The sequence below is a fragment of the Pholcus phalangioides genome, unplaced genomic scaffold, assembly GCF_987345545.1.
Source record: "Pholcus phalangioides strain wild (caught in Gottingen) unplaced genomic scaffold, Ppha-v1.0 ptg000039l_1, whole genome shotgun sequence".
NCBI lineage: Eukaryota > Metazoa > Arthropoda > Arachnida > Araneae > Pholcidae > Pholcus > Pholcus phalangioides.
Window position 1 is genome coordinate 11,086,786 of NW_028301625.1, and position 22,831 is coordinate 11,109,616.

At 38.8% G+C, this 22,831-nt stretch overlaps 2 protein-coding genes across 3 annotated transcripts in view; one reads left to right on the forward strand and one right to left on the reverse strand.

Annotated features, from left to right (window-relative positions):
* Window positions 1-10,281, reverse strand: part of LOC149065565 (uncharacterized) — a 259,702-nt gene extending 249,421 nt beyond the window's left edge. The window contains exon 1 of one of the 2 annotated variants that reach the window (XM_089253491.1): window positions 10,131-10,281. The gene's annotated coding sequence lies outside the window, so the exon portion shown is untranslated. Of the gene's footprint in view, window positions 1-584; window positions 725-10,130 lie in introns of those variants that run through there. The other variant, XM_089253490.1, reaches the window with a different exon arrangement.
* The window catches only part of LOC149065567 (uncharacterized), a 53,428-nt gene that overhangs the window by 26,175 nt on the left and 4,422 nt on the right, over window positions 1-22,831 (forward strand). The window lies entirely within an intron of this gene.

Here is a 22,831-nt window from a genome sequence, read left to right on the forward strand (position 1 = left end):
AGGTGGAACCACTTTTGAAAAGGTTTTAAAAGCTACTCATTTCAAGAAATTTTAAGTGATTTTCTGTCTAAAATAAAGTTTATTTTTACACTTATTTTATGTCAGTTTTAAGTCTCAAAACAGCTTCAAAATGCTAGTTTTTGAAGGTGTTATTTAAAAATATTCGGGGGGGACGGACCCTCGGCCCTTCTGTTTCCTCTGGGGGTATCCCATACCCCCAAGCTGTTGCATCTTCCAACCAACCACCCCCCCCCCCCAAATTGCATTTATGTGTCACTGATTTCATGTATGTGTCATTTTCCGACGTTTCGGAGCAGCGGGGGTGGACCCCACCCCTGACTACGTGGTTTTGTTTTTTTCAATTCTATTTATTGAAATATTATATTGAATGAAACTTACGAGTTACTTCTCGAAAGAGTGAATGTCCATTTCCATTCTGAATCGATAACAATGTACGAAAAATTCCACATGAGTAACAACGGTAAAAGGATCCGGAATTAATCGATCACTGAAGAAATCTTTTTTTCAACTAAATAGTAAGATGGTGGCTTCACGATATATAATACAACAGCAGCAATACATACACTATCTTCACGGCACAGCGTGGAGTCCGTTCTGTATAAAAGCACAGCTGGTCTACTAATCCGTCGTTGGTGCACGTGCTACTTCAATGTCCTTTACACAGAAAAACGCCGGTGGAAGGATGGATGATCCATACCAAAGACATTGCTGAACGAAGGAAGAGAGAAAAAGATACTGTGTTCAAATAAGTTAAAAAAAAAATCTCGGTAAATGGTAACCGAGAAAAGAAAAAACGTACTAAAAATGATTAGGACCAACAAACGCGTTAAAAGTGACGCCTCACTGAATCAAAACGCAACCGGTTTTTTTTTCTCCTGACTATTTCGCAATAAAAAGAAGAAACACGATGAAATAGTATTTTTTTCATTATTTCAGTTGTGTTTAGTGCGTGTTTCTTTCTCTCAATAACAAAAAAAAACACGCCAAGAACGAGGATAAATTCTGCTAAACGAGAGCGTTGAACACGTGATCACGCTATTTAAGAGATATGATGAAGTTCTGTCATTCATTCATTCAAAGCCAGAAATTTATTTTATTTGAGAGAATAACTGCTTCAATAATTCATCAATTGATTCGAATTCAATCAACTCACAAGAAATGTATTCCATCAGTTAACTGTGTTTGATTTATTTTTTGATGAAACGAGATGTTTCGTGTATGTTTTCATCGTTTCACTCATCTACATTGGCGTACGCAAAGGAGGGATTCTAACCCCCCCCCCCAAGGCCGAGATTATAGTGTTATTTTGCAGGAAAAAACGTAACCCCCCCCCCCCTTGAGAAAATTCTGCTTACGGATATGCTCATCTAGATCAGGGCTTCAAAAATTGAATAAAAATTCAAGTGCGAGTCAAAAATTTTTGGAGCCAATTATTTTCGAGAAAATTATCTAAATATTTTTTTCCAACTTTTCCTGTTAGTGGACCAAGGTATAACAAATCCCAAGCGCCCGGTCACCACGACGACTGAATAATTGGTATTGGCAACTTAACTTTTTTATGTGTGATTATTAGCTTTGTGAAAAATGGCTCCTCGAATATATTTTTTTGGTATCGCGTAGATTTTTTTCCAATTTGTCAAGCCCTGTAAGGGGTCAATCAAGTATTACGTCAGCATCGATGGGGGGGAGGGGATTTCCGATATGCCGACTTTTGATGACAAGAGGGGAGTGGGGTTTGAATGATGCTTACGTCATCAACCACCGTTTATAAAAATATGAAATATTCTTAATGGCATCCTGAACTAACAATCCCTCTATTGATAAATCTCCTAGAGAGCCATTTTACTAATCTCTAAATGTTTCGTGGATCTTTCAAGTGATCTAGAAATGTGTTTGGGCCGCTTAAGTACTCTCGAACGCATCATTCAAGTGATCCGTAATTATGCCGCGATCACTTAAGTAATCTGGGAATGCGCCGGGAGTAACTTGAGTGATGTAGAGCCGCACTGGGTGTCGCTTAAGGGCTCTGAAACTGTGCCAGCTGTCACTCAAGGGATTTCTAAATGTGCCACGGATCGCTTAAGTGTTCTAGAACTGTGTCGCGAGTAACTTAAGTGATTTGTGAATGTGCCACAGGGCTACTTGTGTGATCTGAAAATGAGCCACGGGCCGCCTAAATGTTCTGGAATTGTGTCGTGGGTCACCTAAGCGATCTGTAAATGTGCCGCTTAGTTCATTTTTACAAAATTAGGTTTGAGGGGGCAGGCCACATCAGATTAAACCCCCTGGCCACATTTGGTCCACGGGCCAAGGATTTATCATCATATTGCTTGGTTACAATGAATTTCTTATTAGGAAATTTTGAATTCTAAGCCTTTGTATAGCATTGAAATTAACGGAAATTGATTATAATAACATATATAAAGGCCATTCTTTCGCCATTTTGTTTCTAAATATTTTTTGCAATTAAAAAAAATGATTTTTTTGATCGTTTGGAGGAGGGGCAGGAGCCCCCGCTAGGAGGTAGGGGGGCAGTGATAACGAAATTTTGCTGACAAGGGGAGGGGGTCAGAGATTTGCTGACTTTTGCTGCCAAGGGGAGGGAGGGGGTTAAAAATGGCTGAAAAATTCCTGACGTAATACTTGAACGGCCCCTAATAGACAAGCTGACGTAATTCCAGAAAATTTTATGTCAAGGCAGCGCATGACAAATCGCGAACAAAAAAATACTACTTAAAAAAAGAATACTTTTTTCCCTGAGAAAAATTATATTTTTAATTTTTTTCACACAAGCATGCTTTTTTGGGCCCTGGTGACCTTTTCCCATGTTGGTAAAAATGCTTATATAAATTCTGAAAATTTTTCATTGTCCTCACGCTTCGATTTAGTCATCAGGGCTTGACAAATCAAAAAAAAAAAATTAGGTGTCAGACAAATTTCTTAGGAACCAAGGATGATCTTAGTATAAAGAAAAACGTTCCTAATTTTTTTTTTTTTTCGGAACTATATAATTTCCCTGTTTTGGCTCCAATTTATAGCAATCACATAAAGAAAATTTTAGGCTCCATTATAGATTTTATTGTCACCATAGCGACCTGACACCTGGGATTTGTCAACCCATGTCCTAAGGTTCTAATTTAATAATCACACATAGAAATTTTTCCTCGCGAATTCAACTTTTTTAGTCCCCGTGGTGACCTGGAGCCTAGGATTTGTCAACCCCCTGGTGTGTATATTTGATCTGGTGAGGGATGAGGGTTCTACCATCTCAGACTCGCGAGCACTATCTGTGCTCACACTCGGCAGAGCACCCATATGTTTACTCAGATGTTGTAAAGGCCGTTAACGAGTTCGCGAGGGGTGGGGAGCAAATATTTTTCTAAGTTGTAAAACATTGAATATATGGTATGTATATATACATATACAGCGTGGTAACTATCGACCACCCAATAATTACACACGTGATTCCTTGTGAAAACTAATATTGGAAAAGTGCTTTCAGTTTTTGATTTGACAAATAATTAATGAGTTATAATGCTTTAAAAATTGATAACGTCACTTCAAAATCCTGCCAAATTCACCGAACGTACACCAAACGTACAACTTGGCATTTTGAAACTGATTAGCAATGGTGCAGCTCTAAGAGAAATTGAGGATAGAGCATTTTTAAGCGATTGTTATTGCGATTTTCTCGGATTGCAGTTTTTAGTTCAACCGTGAAGATTGGAAAAAAAACTACTGCACCAAAAATATTCTGAAATTTTGAACAACTGTTTACTCGCCATGTGTGTTAGTAAAATGAACCTCAGATTTAGAAATCACGTGGTTTTTTTTCATGTTAAATTCAGATTTTTGAAATTTATACATTTTTTTAAAAACTTAAAAATTCAAAAAATCCAAACGAATGATCAGATATCAAAAAGTTTGATGTTCATTGTACTAACACATGTATAAATATTCCCACAAAATGTCAAAATTCAAAAACTGCAATTTGAGAAAATCGCTTGCAGAGTACGTTTTCTTATTCATGGTTGCACTACAATTAATTAATTTTAATTTTTTATTTCGAAAAACAGATTAACTCGATTGACTCGAAATTTTTTGTATTTGATTTTCAATTGCAAGAAATATTTTTATAAGTCAAAATGTTTGAAAAAACGACTTTAGGGGTCATACACCCTTTAAAAGTTTAAATGAATAAAGAAAACTGAAATATAAATGAAGAGCGTGCTGTTTAGTATATACAGAAATTTTTTACGCTCTAGGACGGACCAAGTGGGTCCCTAAGAGCTGCATAGTGTATGTATTGTTTTGTTGTGTTGTCTTTCATTTGTATTTTGTATTTCATGGTAGAGTGTCTGTGTCATAAGCGGAGATAGACTTGGAAGTCTGGGGGGGGGGGGCACGATAATGAGGATGTCAATTCATATATACGTATATACATTAGATCAGTCGACTCCACCTTTGACGCTGGGGGACATTGCCCCCCCCCCCCATATCTCCGCCCATGGTCTGTGTTGTGTTGTTAAAATAATAAAAAATAAAGTATCACACTAGCAATTTTGAGATGAGATTTTTCTCCCCAGTTCCAATTAAGAAGTTTTGAGATTTACATGTTGCATCGCAGCTTTTGATTAAATTTGTAATTCTGCAACACAATTATCTTGATTACCACAATAAGCTCATTGAATGAAATCGATCGCAGTTACAAATTGTCATGATGAAATCTAACACTAATATTTTTATGGCATCTCATTTATGTTATGAGTGTGTGTATGAAACAGTATTAAAAGCCATATTTAGAAAAACAAACAGGAAAGAGATGGCTTTCATTTGGAAAATCGACAGCTAAGGGTGAGGATGCATGATTTTTCTGGGGTAAAAAAATTAAGAAACGAAATGCAAGAGTATCTGAAAGGGGCGGCAAAATTAGCAGTCCCTAGGGCGGCCGCTGTGGTGGTCGAGCAAAGCCGCTTGAAAGTTATAATGCAGACTCTTAATGCAGCTTTGTGGTCGAGTGATCATAGTGATGGACCATGGACGGACTCGCATCGCGAGGACCCGAGTTCGGACCCCACCGTCGTGTAAACTAGAGTTCTCCATACTTATGTCTCATCGTTTCTCTTCACAAAAAATTTTATTGTCATCGCCCCTCCCTTGCTAAGACAACCCATAGGATCCCATGCTGTATCTGTAGCTTCTATCGCCCCTTCCCCCTGTTCTTTCCATCGACACCCAAGGGGCAATACCACTCGCTTTTGGAAACACTGGTGCAAATCAAAGAGGACGATTACTATGGAAGTGGTTTTCGTTGTTTGTTGTGGTGCCTTTTTTTTGGAAGGATTTGACAATGGCTGCTCCATTGCTTTTCCTAAAGTTCATAAGAACAAGCAGCAGGGTTACCTAGATCTTCAACAGAGCGTAACTCCTCTCAGTTTGTTGGTATGTACTTAGTAACTACACAATGTAGTTCCACTGACCACTGGAAAACACAATGAACATCGAAAAGATGCACAAATTTAAAAAAACAACCATACCTGTGTAATAAGATTCATCCTTCATGGGTATCTTAAAAAGCTAGTGAAAATATACAATATGCTTTTGTGTATATTTTCACTTTAACAAAATCTCACGCTGCCGACGAAAAATACACCTCACATTTATCTTTTTATGATGTTCCACATTTATCTTTTAATTGTTTTTTGTATCAAAAGTGTAAAATTTCAGATTTATATGTACTACGGCATGTAAAAATAACGCCATTCATACAAAGAAACAAGACCAAAGTCTTTTAATGCGTGTCATTACCTTGTTATCTCCAGATATATTCTGAGCACGAATACTCAAAAGCTTTTAAGACTACGATGTGTCGATATACATACATATCTTTCATTTCCTTTTTTCGGTTACTTTTTAAATGGAATTTAAAGATAGCGATGACTGATCGAATAAAACGTGAAACACTAACCTATTTGATTTGGAAATCAACGAAACAGGTGTGTATATAATAAAAAAAAAAATGGAAAGTCATTTGGGTTTTTTCGGTTGCAAAATCCTCATTGATAATTCAGAACCATATCGGGAAATGCAGTCGAAAAACCATGTGCCGTTTTTGAAGTTCTATCAACAGAGGAATTCACTTTTTCAATAAAGAGCCGCGTGGTAGAAGAATGAGAGAAATATTCAGGTAATTATATGGATGTCGATTTGTGATTATTCTAAGACACTAGTGAATGAAACAGTAGTGTTACTTGCAGAGGCATTTTTACCGGGGGGGGGGGGCGGCTCCCTCTCCGTTTCAGAGAGACAGCAAATTTAAGGAATGGATGGTCAAGAAAATTAATAGAATGAGAGAAGGCCGGCAAAATTTGTTTGGGCACAGGTGGTAAAACTACTATCTTACTAACAGATAAACTTTTACCTAGAGAGCAAGGGACTAGGTCAGTGAGCGACCAAAAGAGTGTGCTACACGCATAACCCCAAGGTCGGGACTAGAGGGGAGTGGGAGGGGATTAACTGCCCCTGGCGCGAAATTTAGGGGGCGGCAATTTTAGGTGGTAACAAAGAATACAGTTATAAAAGTATCGAATTTTAAAGTTGTGGGGGCGGCAAAATAATGTTTGCCCCGGGCGGCAAAAAATTCTAGTTACGACCCTGCATGCCCCCCACATTCTAGAGCAGGGCCCCTCTATAGCGAATTTATAGCAAGAGAAAAACAAAAAATGACGAGAATCGTCCCGGGCCCGAGGGCTAGAGCCCTGTCAGGCCCACCCTTATGGTAGGCCATGACTGCAGAGTAAGAGACTAGATCAGTGAGTGACCTAGAGAGTTTGAAAGCATGTGAGTAATCAAAACTGTGCAAACATGGAAGTGATCAAAACAGCATGTGAGTGACCAAGAGAGAGAGAGAAAGGGTCCAGGTCAGTGAGAGTGAACAATGGCCCAACCTCTCGGGGTAACTCGCTTATATCCCCTAAGGGACAGAGCCTGGGTCATGTCTGGTCTTAAAGTGAGAGTGACCAAAACAATGTGCAAGCATCTGAATGATAAGAAGAGTGACCTCTGTGTAAGGATTGGAGTGACCTAGAGAGTGTGCAAGAATAAGAGTGGCCTAGAAAGCGAGAGGCTAGGTCAGTGAGTGACTAAAAAAGGGACTCGAAGAGCTACGAACCAGGTCGGTAAATTTGAGCATGTGCAAGCATGTGAGTGACCGAAAGTGGCCTAGAGCATGTGAATGACCAAAAGAGTGACCCATGTTCCATCCCTGGGACGATTCTTGAATTTTTTTGTTTTTTCCCACTATAAATTCACTACGCAGTGGCCCGTGAAAAATCTGACCTGGGACCATACTGCAAGATAGAGGGACCATGGAGTGACCAATAGAGTGACTTAAAGACAAATACGTGTTTATAGGGGGGGGGGGGAATTGAGCAAATGCTACAAAGTGGGAAATTTAATTAATGAGTGGTCAAGAAAATTGAACTAGAATGGGAGAAAGACGGCCAAATTTGTATAGCTCCTAGGCGGCAAAACCATAAATCCGCCTCTGGTTATTTGTATGTATATGTTAGAAAATTCTCTGATAATTCAGAACCACGATATTATCGGAAAATACGGTAAAGTCGAAAAACCACGTGCTCTCTTTTAAAAAGTCTTATTAACAGATCAATCGACTTTCTTCAACGACAAACAAACCACGTGGTGGAAAAAAAACGAGATATATTCATAGTTATTATGGATATGCGGATTTGCGATAATTCAAAGAATGGAGCAGTGTGTGGAGCATTTGTACGTGAATGCGGTCTGTTATTGAAGAAGTTGTCACTCTCCAGAAATCGATCGAACAACGACGAGCAGCAGTTCAATAGAAAAAAAGGGCAGAGAGAGAGAGAGAGAAAATAAACACATGCGCGAATCAGAACAAAACGTGAAGGTCGAAATGAATTACAGAAACGGTTGAAGGAATAACTAAAAAGATTTTGAAGGTCGGGGTTAGGGAAAAAGAAATAAGAAAAGACGTTTTTTTTTATTTTCCTTTTCTCCTTGTCCTTTCCATGCACAATCCTTTCATTTTATCCTCCAAGCAAGTATAGCGGCGAATGAATACGTGAACGGAATAATAAATAATATTGTATATCAGGTTAGCTAAAAATTAATTTTTTTTTTTTCACCGTGAAATACATTGAACGTGTGATTTTCGCCATTAAAAAAACCATATTGTTGAACATAAAAGATGCATGGGAAAGTATGTTTATTTTTGTCATAGACCATTTTACGACTTTTAGATTCTGATTCGGCCATGAGGCACTTGGAAATGAAAATATTCAGTGGAATAAAAAAAAAAAATGCCTGAGAGATAATAGACGGAAAAGGAGATAAATTTATCAGTTGCTGATAATGATAACAAGCTTGCTGATAATAGGAATTGTAGATACGATTCACGGTACTTACGACATAGTTTATCCATCTTTTCTTTACAATTGCATTCGCACAACAAAGTGGAATTCGCAAGAAACAATGGCGTAGTAGAAATATTTCCTCTTTACCTTACTCAGAATTAAATTTACTACGCGTTGAGTTTCTACAAAATGTCGTGAGATAAGTGTATATCATTGTTCCGTAATGTTTGAACATGCAAACAAATAGCATGTTTCTATAATCGTTCTCAAGAATTAAAATAAACACTAAAAGTCATAACATATATAGGCGCCGGAACCTAGGGAGTAAGGCCATTTGAGCCCCCCCCCCCCAATGATTTTTTAAGGGAAGCCCCTCCAATAATTTCTGAAAAAAATTGCAATGCATCTTCCCTCTCCTCCGTCCGCACTTGAGTCTCGTATATACGGGACTTACGACCAGCAACTTTCAGCCCCCCAATGTTTTCTTCATGTCGGCACCTCTGAAACTGAATATCCTGATGAAGAAGCAAAACAAGCAAATGCCACATCTTACATACTTCAGAATTTATTTTGATATAGTGTCATTATATACTATATAATAATAACCTTGGCTCAAAGAAAACTATATAATATGAAGGGGAACAAAAATTCATGTTTTCTCAGGGACCGAAGAAACCTGCCCTGCTGAAAGCGTTTAAATTATGACAAACAAAAATGATTAAGAATCCCTGCAAGATTAGACGGCAACTTGTTGACTGTATATTAGCCATTTTCAAAATCTCCATTCGTTTCCGGGGAATAAAAACCTGATTATTATGTATTTTATAATTGTCACTTATGGGTTTTTAATCTCATCCATGGCCCCACATCCTGCTGCATGGGCGGAGATGCGGGGGGAGGGGGCATTGCCCCCCCCCCCAGCATCAAAGATGAAGTCGACTGATCTAATGCATATATGTATAGATGAGAATTGACATCATCATCATCGTGCCCCCGCCCAGCAATAATGTCCGTGCCACCCCAGACTTCTAAGTCTGTCTCCGCCTATATGCAGGGCCCCCAGACTGCGATCTTTTGCGAGCTCCTTGCCAGATTTTTTACGCCCCCCCCCCCATAGTAAATTTACACTGTGAAAAAACAAAAAATGATAAGAATCGTTTCGAACACCCGGGGCAGACTTTTTCTTCGAGGCTCTCTTAAAAGAGTTATGCTCAGAAAAACGTAGAGTTTGGGGCCCCATGGCTCCTACATCCTTGAGCAGTGCCCCGAGACCATATTTTTCACGGGCCACTTTATAGTGTAATTTATATTATGAGGAAAATAAGAAATGATGATAATCGTTCCGAGCCCGAAGGCTGGCGCCTTGTCAGCCCCTACCCTTCTGGACCACGTGCAAGGTCGTAGTGAGGGGGGCGGGGACTTGGGGAGTCTGGCCCCCCGAAATGTGAGAAAATGACCGAAAAAAGGGAAAAAGATGACCAAATCTATTGTTCTATCACTTCGCCCCCCCCCCCCCCGAACGAAATTTATGTCCACGGGCCTGTCCATGTTAGCCCCCCTATTCTGCTCGGGGTCCGGGGCTCTGCCCTGGTTGCCTGAGAATCAATCCCATCAACGAAATTATAAGGGAAAAAAATGTCTGATTACCTTGTTGCAAAGCATAACCTTTCTTAAGGCACAAAAGAGTTATAAAAGAAAAAAAAAACGTACCTCTTTCATCAATCCATGTGATAAGTGATACTTTATCCGAAGTAAGAGATAATCTTGACGTCACGTGTAATTGATTAAGCGTTTGTAGAGATAATACGCACGAAAAAGCACGTAAACATTTGAATAAAGATTCACCTCTATGACTTTTCGAACTGCACGACAAGCGCCAACTGAGATAAGAAAAAGGTTAAAAAAAAACTTGAAAGAAATACCGGGAGAATTCCAACCCAAGCCAGGGATTTTTATTGCGGTGGCTTTTGTGTGCGGCCCATGCCGTCGCCAGTGGCTATCTCCAGTTTGCTATGTGTCCAGTTGAAAGGGGATACTTTTCAAAAGGAAGCAAAAATGACCCCACCCCCCTCCCTTCAACTTTTCCCTCTTCTTTTACCCTTGTACTGTACAATACATAGCAATTGGTAGGAGAGAAAAGTAAAAAAAAAAAAGGCTGTATAGGGATTTTCCTTTGGGATATTTCAAAGAACCAACGATGGAAAAGACAGCCATGAAATAAATGCCTATTGGGTTTTTTTGCGGTTTTTTTACAAGGGGGTACTCAAGAAAAAGTAACAAGACATTTTATTGGGGGAGGGGACAGTAGGACCACCCGTAGATGTTGAGGAAAACAATGAACGTGAATTGATGGAAATTGGAAATAGCTTATTCTAGTGAGCCAGCCATTCCAATTACGCGCTGAATCGCGCTTCAAACAGTGAATAGGATTAGATCATCTACATAATAAGAGCTCTAATCTGAGTTTCAAATAATTGCGGACTATTGATGCCATGAGAGACCGAACTGAGATGAGAACGGAAGGATATATTCCGGATGCATCATCATCACACATACACGAACATCCACACCAGAACGGTTTGAGATTGACGTCAGTGATGCTTAGTCAATATAAATTTATCGGAATTTAAGTTCATTTAAATGCCTAAAATAATTTTGAATACACAAGAAATATGCGTTTTAGTTTCCTGAAGAAAATCAACTTTTTATATAGGGATATTTGCAGCCAAAAAAATTAATTATTTTTGGTTATTAAAAATATATTATTGTGAAATAATAATGGGGTAATTTTTTATCGGAAATTTTAATGTCTCCAAAATTAATACCGGTAAAAAAATCGTATATTAAATTATGAAGTATATTATCTCCGTTGAACAGTTGAAATATTTTTTAATTCTAAATTGTTCGAGGTATTATTATAATTACTTACTGCATCTTTTTATAATATCTGTAAATGATAGTTAATTTTGTTGTAAATTCAAATTTCTCTCAAGAAAGACTGAAGACCATGGTGAATCATTGAATTATTCGCAATTTTTTAAAAACTGTTGACTATGTATAGAGTTCCTAATCGGTATGCCGTAATTTAAAAAAAATCATGTCGTTTAGAGCAGCCGTTCTCATTCGGTGCTCCATGTGCACTTCCCAGGGGCTCCGCAGCATCTCGAGGAAAGTAAAATAAATCAGTAAATTTGATTAATAAATAAAAAAAGAGGTCTGGGTTCCACCATATAAGTTATATACTAAAAAGGGCTCCTTGAGCCAAACGGGGCTCCGCGAGTCAGAATAGGTTGAGAACCGCTGGTTTAGAGTAATGTTCCCCAAAGTGGAGACGTAATGTATCGGGTGAGGGGGGGGGGCGTCTTAAGAGCATCATGGTCTCCCCGGGCCAAGCGATTTTTATGAGGCACTACCTGGCAAATTTACATGGTTAGTCTCAAAATTTCAACCAAATATTATTTTTGTGACGCTCCCCCCCCCCCCCCCCAGGGTACAGCCCGGGTGGGCCCATGCGTTACGACGGCACTTCTAAGGGGACGATAATAGCAGATTCAATATAAGAATCTATGGGATCGCCAAAGTCGGTGGCGGTAGAAGGGAAAAGTTTGGTAAAGATAATATGGGCTGGACATAGTGTTTCCTGACCTACTTTCACCCGTGGCCACGTTTGGATCATATTTTCTTTTGTTGAAAATCCCCCCCCCCCGTTTTACCTAGGGTCCCCACCCTCATCCAGGGGTGAGGCTCCCCTATATATAGTATTAATTTCATTTTTTCAGTAATTTTATATTTACGGCAATAAAAATTCTATGAATGTGGTCAGTATCCAGACCCCTTGGGCCAAATCTCACTGTCCTGGTTCTATTCAGGGCGGTCTTAAAACCATGGACCATGGCTTCCACAAGGGTGGGGCTGGGACGATTATTGTTTTTTGTTTTCTACGCAATTAAGTTACTATACAGGGGCCCGTGGAAAGCCTGTACTGGGTGCTTACCGAAGGTCCCAGCCTAGGGGACTGTTAACAATGACATGGCCCCTGAGTCAGCCGCGGATTTAGGGCGATATTTTGGTGGTGGGTGAGTTATTGTGTAGGTCACTTGGATCGTCCCGTGTTTTACGGAACAGACTAATTTTTCCCATGTCATTAGACTCTTAGAAGGGCTGATCGCACTCTGGATCCACACCTACCCCGGATAAAGTAATGGTCAGTATTTCAGCTGCAAAAATAATAGCTTTCATATTTACTACCTATTCTCCAAAATCATAGTAGCCTATCTCGTCATGTAGGCCACGGACACGGGAACCCGGATATCGCGCATGGGATGAACCCATGCGCTAAGGTGGCCCTGATTTTATGGGCGGTTCTTCTAGATTCTGAAAGTATAGTCGCACTTTTCCCCAACATATTTCACTTGAAGGCTTCATGTCTTCGCATCTAAATTTTTTTTTCACAGATCTTTGTGAACCCTTAAGCCACCTGTCATGGTTTCGCCTGTACTTGATTTCCACCCGTGGCCCCATTAGAATACCTTACTACTTGAAGGCCACTGATTTAGAGTAAGCTTCAGAGGTATAAAATTAATAAATTAATGTTGGAAATTTCATTTTAAAACGCTGGGTTTTATACTGTGGAGTTTAGGGATGAGTTTTCTCTCCCAACTGTCCACTGAGGGGGGGGGGGGGAAATGTTCATCGTGTAGAAAGTGTTGTGACAAACGTTACAACCGGATATATAGCTGGACATGTATACAAAATATGTATTCTGTTTTGATAACCAAACAAACAGAAAAAGAAGTCGCAAACATTACTAACAGCATCTCCCGCAGAGACGTGGCAAGCATTAACGGAAGTGGGCAGAAGTCATTTGCTGGATGATGATGACAAGTTCCACGCTGGGTGAGATACTCACCTTAAAGGTGAATAATTATTTTTCACTGAAGGGGGGTCGGGTTATCAACTGCTTCTTGATAGGTTTCTGTTTGTGCTTTACTTTAGGAGAAAGTTTACCGACTATGAATCTGCGGCATAATAAAAAGTGAAGTTAAAGTTTTTTTGTAGAAATCCTAGAAACGCACACCGAAACGAATAAACTGCAAACAATGAACGCTTCGTGTTGATTGAAATCTTTATTCTGTTCTTCGTAATGTTCATGAAATAGAATGGATTGCGTGAGAATGGTTTCACGCGCTGACTAATAAAAGCGTCATTTGAAAGTGTCGGCCACTTGCGAAGGACATTATTCTCGTAATGTGCATGTACGGTAATTCAAACATAATAAAATAATATGCATAAATGTGTCTTGTACCCATTCTCACTACAAGCATCTTTCATTACCAATAAAAATCAGTAATAGCGTTATGACAGTTGTATGCTCAAATTTATGATAACGTGATTCGAATATACCGACTGAACATGAGATGTTTGCATATATTCACTACTTGATAGTCAAACGGTTTAATGCTCTAATCTTCAGTCTATCGGATCCTGAGTGCGATTCCAAATTATGGTTGATGGCCTTTCAGCAATTACATTGTCTAATTAGATGTTCAAGTTGACCCATCATTGATTGCGTTAAAGACCTTTGCTGTGATTGCTAATGCATCTCCTTCATTAGAACAGATTTTCAATCGGTGTGATGCAAGAATTGAGTACGAAAATAAAAAAATGACAGCAATATTCAACAAAATTATAGCCAATTCACTGTGAATGAATTGCTTTCAACTGTGAATAGAAAGGTGATGGCATTATACTACAATCAGTGGCTTATAGGCAATGCATTTTTATCATAGTTTTTTTGTTTTTTAATGAAAATTGCTTTTATTTTGGGTTGCTGAATTTTTAAATATATTTGACAATCACATTTTCTTATGGGAGTTTTTTTCCCAGACAACTGAAAAAAAATCGGGCAGAGTTTGCTTGCCGTGGCCTTTGTTTTGTATTCGTTTTATATTTTTGTTACATACGTCGAAAGTCACATAACACTATTAAAGTTATTAATAATACATCAAATACATTCAGGACCTGACATTGATTTCGGGGGAGGGAAGGGAAGTTCTAGACATAGTAGGCAGCACGGGGCATCCCCATGATTATATTAAAGTTGTATGGTTTTATTCCGCCAATATACGATATTTAAATGTGAAATCTTTCCAAACTTTTTATTCATTCACTAATAGTTTAAAAATAAATATTGTGTGTGTGAATATTTTTTGGATCAGCAATCTTTAAATTCACGCACAAAAACAACCAAGCTTACTAATGTGAGAAAACGATTCTGAAAAAAACATTCTTTTTAAAGGCAATACCGGGTGGTACGTCGCTACTCTCTTTAGGCGAAGGTTCGCGACGCACAATTTGAGAAATTGCTTGAAATCAGTTTTTCTCAGCCTTTCTTGTCTTGAGCATCAGTAGAAGGCCTTAAAAAAAAATTCGAGGGACCACTGACTCACAGAATAAGGATCTAATTTTTCCTTTCAATCCCTTTGAATATTAATAACATTTGTGGAATATAAAGTTTTTTTTATTGAATTATTTTTAATTAGAATTATATTTCTCTGCGGACCACTTGTCGAATGCTCACGGACCACCTCTGGTCCACGAATAATAAATTGAGATACGCTACTTTAAGTTATGGGCCTTTTCTCGGTCTATATGACTTCATAAGCCCTGCAGCTATATAAAATTCATTCCTAAATTATGGAGGCCTTCATCGAATTCCTACATGGCCATGTCGAAATCAGACACAGAGAATATATCATTATCACTGGGATATATGTAAATGTAGTTTTTATGTATGCTATGAGATTGTTATGGAAGTGTTTTGAAAGTCTTGTACATCGGAGACACATGTGCATCACAATTCATGTTAAAAAAATATAATATTTCTCTCCCAGTATACCAGACACCAATTGCGTCAGTTCCAACAGTTTAAATTCGATTAAAGAACAACCACCTGCTTTGAATAAACAAATTTCAAACAAACACCTGTTATAATCTTTTAAAACTGTATATAGCCACATCGCACGAGGATGAACACCATAAAAATGTCTAGACTAGTCAGAATTCATGCAGAAATTATTCTTCCGTATTATTAAGAGCATAATCTATCAAAAAGTGTATATTTATGTGGTTTTTTATTTTCTTTTATTTAAAAGAATAGCGACTGTCAAAGGAATATTAAAGATTTTATGCGTTATCAGCAAAACGGGTGAATAGTGCAACCACAAAAAATAAATGATTGCTCCTAATTTTCATCAGTGTTAATCTCAACAAGTGATTACAAAAAGAAAAACACTTATAAGCTGCTCTTTTATCCAGAAGACGATAAAACTCTGCAAAGAAATTTGTTTTTTTTATATTTATTTCGGATTTCGTAAGTCGTTATTGATAAAAAAAAAACAACTTAAGAAAGAGAAGTCGCTGAAAGATAAAAGAGTCGAAGCATTTATTTGCTGCAAACTAATCTGTTGCTGACATGGACCCAGATTCTTTCCCCTGATAACCCAGATAATAAACTTGTTACTACATTCGGACTAGCAGAGCCATCTCTTATCCCAGATGATAACTAAGCAAAAAAAAATTGAACAGGATTTTTTCCCCCCCTCAATATCCAGGTTCCAGGGCCGCAATCAGGGGCGCATTTATGGTTTTGCCGCCTGAGGTGTACACGAATTTTGCCGCCTTTCTCCCATTCTAGTCTACTTTTCTTGACTTTTCTTTCCTCGAATTCGCCACCCTGTGCACACACTCTTTCAGTCATTCACGTGCTTATACATTTATTTTGGTCACTCACATGTTTACACACGCTCCAGGTCATTCTTTTGATAGCTCACTGACATGGTTCCTTGCTGGGTCACTCTTTGATCATCTACACATTCATACATGCTTTTGGTCATTCACAAGCTTGCACACTCTCTAAGCCACTCTTTTGCTCACTCACGTGCTTGGAAACTCTCTAGGTCACTTTCTTAGTCACTCACTGACCTAGTCCCTAGCTGTCTGGGCAGAGGTGGATTTATTGAGGGTTATACAAATTTTGCCTCCCTTCTCCCATTCTACTAATTTTTTTGGCCAATCATTCCTCAAATTTGCCGCCCCTCCAACTTGCCTCCCTGGGCCATAGCCCGCTAAGCCCCTGCCGTAATTACGCCACTGGCAGTAACTAGAGTTAATTTGAGGAAAATTCAGCGCCAACAATTCATCGCCGAAAAATTCATAGATAACAATTTACCGCCACCCAATTTAATGATAGGAAAGTTTCTGCTAAGAAAGTTCACTGAACGAAAAGTTACTGCTAAGAAAATTCACCGACAACTAGATGATAAAATAGATGATGGCCAATAATTAGTGCCGTCTTACAGGGCTGTAATTAGGATTTTTGCCGCCCCAACAACTTTGAAATTCGATAATTCTATAACGATGATCTTTGTTCCCACCTAAAACTGCCGCCCCCTAAATTTTGCCGACCGGGGCAGTTGCCCTTGCTCCCTCTAGTTCCAGCCCTGCCATCTTAAGGCATGGGCCCCACCCGGAGGTCTCAAGAGTAGCAGGGGCCTCACAAAAGTTAGATCTGGTTGAAATTTTCGAGAATTTGCCTGGTGGGGCCTCAAAAAAATCATCACTTTTCCCGGGGGCTCATGATGCTCTTAAGATGGCCCTGCTGACAAAAGTTCGTCACCAGTGAGTGAGTGACCGAGTTATTGAGCAAGTGACTGACCGAATGAGGTGGTGACCCCAGTAGCACAACGATATAGTACAATATCTGGACCATATCGTTATATATCGAAATGTCAGAGGAATATCAGATGTCATAACTATGATATAGAACGATCTCGTCTTATATGGTACAAATTATTTATGATGTTAATTGATCAAGTCTTGAATATTTCAGCCGAATATGTATTTGATTCCATGTGAATAATCTCTACTTTGAAGGACAACAACTTGGGACAATAAATTATTTTAATATAGTTTGAAAAACATAGATCTATATCGTGCACCTGACAAAGATCTATATCAGATTCTCGATATAGACCTGATATAGATCTATCAAAGACGACATAGCTCTATATCCTGAGCATGACATACATCTATATCGTGAACCTGACAAAGATATATATCAGATACACAATATGCTGATATATCACCATAGTGTGTGCCTTTAAATAAAAATATTGCCTTGAAATAAAAATTTGGAGAAAATTTAAAGTCGAGTGTACAATTTTTTGTTTGAATTGAAATTAAAAACATTTGAATTTTTCATATGAAATTTTGATTTTAATAGGATTAATTATGTTATATATCAAAATCATTTCGTCAGTTATGATTGAATCCTTACTGTGTATGTTTTACATCGTAGATGTTGGTATTTTAGAAGGAGCGAGAACTTATCCACTCTAACTTTAATTGCCACTTTATAATTGCACATATTTTTTAATTAAAAAAAATTGCTTTTGTTTTTGTTGTATGTGTGTTTTTCTTAAAATTATTTATTTTTTTCCTTTGATGTTTTCATTTTTACCATACTTTAAAAAATATGCATCACAAAAGAGTTAAAATTGTCATTCTGTATTTTTTGTTTTATTAGCATATAAATTAATAATTTTAAATAAATATACTACACAATACATTAATTTGTTTCTTGTGTTTTTTGTATTATATATAATTTCCTCAATTATAATATAATTTTTCTATTATCTGCCTCAAAATGATAAATATGTCTCACAATTTCTATTTTGTAATTTTTGTGCAGACATGAAAATGAATAAATTTGATTGAAAATATAAGTAAAAAAAATATCACTTGTAATTTAATGTTATAATACGAAACTGTAACCAGTGCTGTAGTGGTGGGTTGGTAAGTTACGGAGTTAGAGATGGGAAGAGTTCAGGGTACACGGGTTCAAGTCCACCCACCTCCAAATAATTGCACTTTTTTTTTTTCCTTCCGAAAGGGCGCCATCTATCGTCCAAAATGTGAAGTATTTGAATATATCACATTCACGATATAGATCTATTTATCTCCGACTATGCCTTTTTTAGCCAGAACGATATCGTGGCCCGATATAGATCTATATTGGAAACTGAAATTTTACGATATAGATCTATATCTTTGTGCTACTTGGGGAATGAGCTGGCGATCAGTGACCGAGTGACCGAGCAGAGGCGCCGACATGAAGGAAACATTGAGAGGGTTACGGACTTAGGCCTTTATGTAGGAGGGGAAAAGGTGCATTGTGCATTGTATATTCATTAATTATTGGGGTGGGGGACTAACTCCCCATGTTCCGGCGCCTATGTGACCGAGTGAATGAATGAGTGCGTGAGTTACTTAGTGAGGTAGCGTTTGAAAGAGCGGGTGGGTAAGTGAGCGAATGAGTGACCCAGTGCATGACCATATGAGTGAATGGACGAATGACCCAGTGAGTGATGGAGTACATGAGTGATTAAACGAGCCAGTGATCGTATGAATGTCCGAGTCAGTGTTCGTATGAATGACCGAGGGAGTGGGTGGATGGCCGAGTGAGTAACCGCTCAAGTGATCAAGTGAATAACCGAGTGAGTGAGTAACCACATGAGTGATCAAGTGAGTGGGTGAGCGACCGAGTGAGTGACTCACTAGCTTGGTCACCTGCCCACGACTTGCTCATTTGCTCATCCACTCACTCACTATGTCACTTTGTCGATGAATTTTCCTAGTGGTGAATTATCATGTCGATGAAATTTGCATGGTGGTAAATGTTTTTGGGTGAATTGCGTGGCGATGAATTTTTCCAGTGGTGAAGTGTTGTTGGTGAATTTTCTGGCTGTGAATTGTTGGTGAAGAATTCCCCCCCCCCCCCGAACACGACTGGAGTTTCAGAGGGGTATCGAATTCATCCCTTAACACTTGAGCTACCGAGCGGTCATTTTGACCGCAATTTGAAATTTCGTTTTTTATCGAGATTTTAAATACACTATGAATGAATTTTTTAGGAAATAAAATTATTATTTATTTTTCTGTTCTAAAAATAGAGTATAGAATCGCCCATGCTTCGTCACAATTCAAGCTTAAGCAAACATACAGGGTGTTTCAAAAAAAGATTGGCTAATTTCTAGTACGCGGTAGAATGCATTCAAATAATCTATGCCTTTACATGCATATAACACAACTATTTTGACATCGTTATACAATTATATAAGAAATGATAAAATTGTGTTTGCCTTGAAAACAAAAGCAACGGAATTGCGACGACAACACCTCGCGTTCTTTGTGCTAGTAAATTGAGTATTAACTTGAAACGTAAAATCTCTTGACTGCTCCTGCTGGGATGCGGAACCTAAAGGATTCAGGTCACTTGATCCGTCACCTACGTGAGTTATTATTTTCGAAGGTCACGCTTGATCCCCAGTGCCGTCTTAACGCATGGCCCCCGGTACCACTCGGGGACCTCAAGAGAGGGGGCTAAAAAAGAAAACGAGAAGTAGTTGCATTTTTCGAGAATTTTCCAGGTAGGCCTCAGTAAAATCGTTTGGCCCGGGGACCCATGGCACTCTCAAGACGGCCCTGGTTCCTCAAGAATTTTTTGTGAAGCGTGCCCTCAATAATTCATGTACGTACAAAGCAATGCACGTACCCCCACCCCGCGTGTTTCATTGAATTCCTTATATACGAAAAGTCTGGCATCCCTAGTAAACCTTCATTCTTTTGCCTTATCGGAACCCCTGAGGTGGGGGGGGGGTGTCACTTGATTGTCGTGGAGCAACTTACATTACGAAATTTTTAAATCAATGAATAATACGCGATGTAAATTTTAAAAAAATGTGAAGATAATATTGTTTCACGGGATTGGGACCGCTGGGGCCTCCGTTTCCCTAAAAACTCTCATACATATTTAAAAACATGCAACCCTAGTTTTTATGGTACTCGGTTTAATCTAAAAGTATATCAATATTTACAGCAGTATCACGAATTTTTGCAACAGCGATCAAAAAGACCGCACTGGTAATTCTAGTGTTCGATCCTTTAACAAAACACGGTGTCGGCGAAAGGCGTGATTGTCCCGGCTGACCGAGTATCTATTTACGGCCCTGTCAATATCTTGACATCGAATACACAGAGGCAGATTTATGGTTTTGTCACCCTTCTACCCTTCTAGTTTAATTTACTTGTACTCCTTCCTCAAATTTGTCATCCAGGGCTATAACCCACTTATCCCCAGTCCAGGTGCGGATTCAGAGCAATGTGTCTAAGGGGGGGGGGGTGACTTATTAGTGTAGGTTTATTAGACCTTCTCGTATTTTACGAATCAGACCAGAGGCGCCGACGTGATGAAAACATTGGGAAGGGGGCTGAAAATTGTAAGTCGTCCTGTATTGTATGGGACTCAAGCCCGTGAGACAAAGGAGGTGGGGTGCAATGCATTGTATATTCATTAATTATTAGAGGGGAGGCTAGCCCTTTCACAAAATTTATTGGGGATTCTGAACAAGTTTTGGCATCTATGGGCAGGGCCGGTTCTGAACATTTTTCAAGTGAGCGTGTGTAGGGCCCTTTAGCGAATAATATTTTGGTGGGGTCTGCCTATGCAATACCTTCTACAGCAGGTGTTGACCTATATATGGGTCATTTTCTCTGTAATATTCAGCTCTTGGGAGGCGATCGCCCTCCTCTGGATCCGTTCCTGTCTGTAAATACGCCTCTGTCTCCGAGTCATACTTTTGGTCACTCACACGCTTGAACACTTTCTTGGTCATTCTTTTGGTCACTCACACTCTTGCACAATTTCTTGGTAATTTTTGGTCACGTTTTGTTTGCACACTTTCTCGGTCATTCTTTTGGTCACTCCCATGCTTGCACACTTTCTTTGTCACATTTTCTTTTGGTCACATTTTGTTAGCACACTTTCGTGGTCATTATTTTGGCTACTCACATGCGATGCGTGCACAAAAGAATGCTTGCCGAAAGAATGACCAAGAAAGTGTACATTTTCTTTTTCATTCTTTTGGTCACTCACATGCTTGCATACTTTCTTGGTCATTCTTTTAGTCACTCAAACATGCTTACAAACTCTTTGTCACTCTTTTTTGGTTGATCATTGACAGGTCTCTTGCTCTCTGGGGCCAACCCGGGAAACACTTGTTGCATCATAGCAACAGGACTGTCACTAGATACATAGTCAGCCGGGACAAGAGCGCACTTTGGTGCCTCCCCCGTAATGTTGAAGCAACGGTTTAAGGGTGAATTCAGCACCTCGTAGTCCTGTTCAGGTCCACCTTAACAACACCATGGGCCCCGGGGCAGAATGATGTCCTAGAAATCCCTACCTAGCTCGAAATATCTGCCTATCAATTTTTACACTTACTGTTGAATGTCGTCATGGTTATCACTCATTATCACAAGGTACTATGAAAAGCTAACGGATCGTGCCAGGCAGAGCCCCACGCGTTAAGACGGTTCAGCATCTGGGGCACCAGACTTGCCTGCTCCCCCATAGTTCAAGCTCTTCAACCTCCCGATCTCATTCCTGAATTGAATTACTTCTTAAGTTGGTTCTTATTATGGCCGTAAAAAATTGACATGCTCTGTAAGTACGTTTGCCAAATTTTTAAATAAATTCTAAGATTTTTGTAAGGAAGTTGCACACTTTCTTGAGATTGGCAGTTCTGTGTACAGAGTATCGGCTCTTTCTTTTAATAAACTTTCAAAGAACTGGACTTTCTATGTATTTATTGCTTTACTGAGGTATAGAAATTAATCAGCTAAACAAATAACGATACCTTTTGAAAAAGTAAAATTACGTTGTTATTGTTTATTACATGAAAATGTTTGAAATGAATATATCTAAGAGCACTTGGCATTTAATCTCCGGTACTGTTATGTCAATTATAGTCCTATGCGTAATTTTTCTGATGTGATTTAAAAAAAATTAAATTTTCCCATTTATACGATGTTTTGACCATGCTCTTGAACGTCAGTTACGCAAAATGATATCTTGATGAATAAGCGATAGCGAAATTTTCGAATGATGCTTCTAATCATGTGATTTGATAGAGAAAATTCAAAGATCTGGATGTGGAATCCAGGAAATTCTCAGAAGTTTCTTGATAATACAGTATATGCCTGGTAGTTTTTAAAATTATTTCCATGAATGTGGTCTAACTACATCAAACCCTCACCCCCCATCCTAGACTGAGAACTTAGTTGGGCCTCAAGGCCAATAGAGATTTTTCATGGACTATAGTAAATTTAAATCCAAAATTATATATAATGGAAAATATGAAGATTTCGCTATCCAATTACGTTCCCTGAGTGCTATGCAGGGTGTTCTGTAAGTCCTAATTTGCCCTTTATATGATCAACTGTTCGACGTAGAGTTATGGTTCGAATTTAAACGTGTTTAAGAGTCACTCTGTACCAGTTTCGACAGCGAA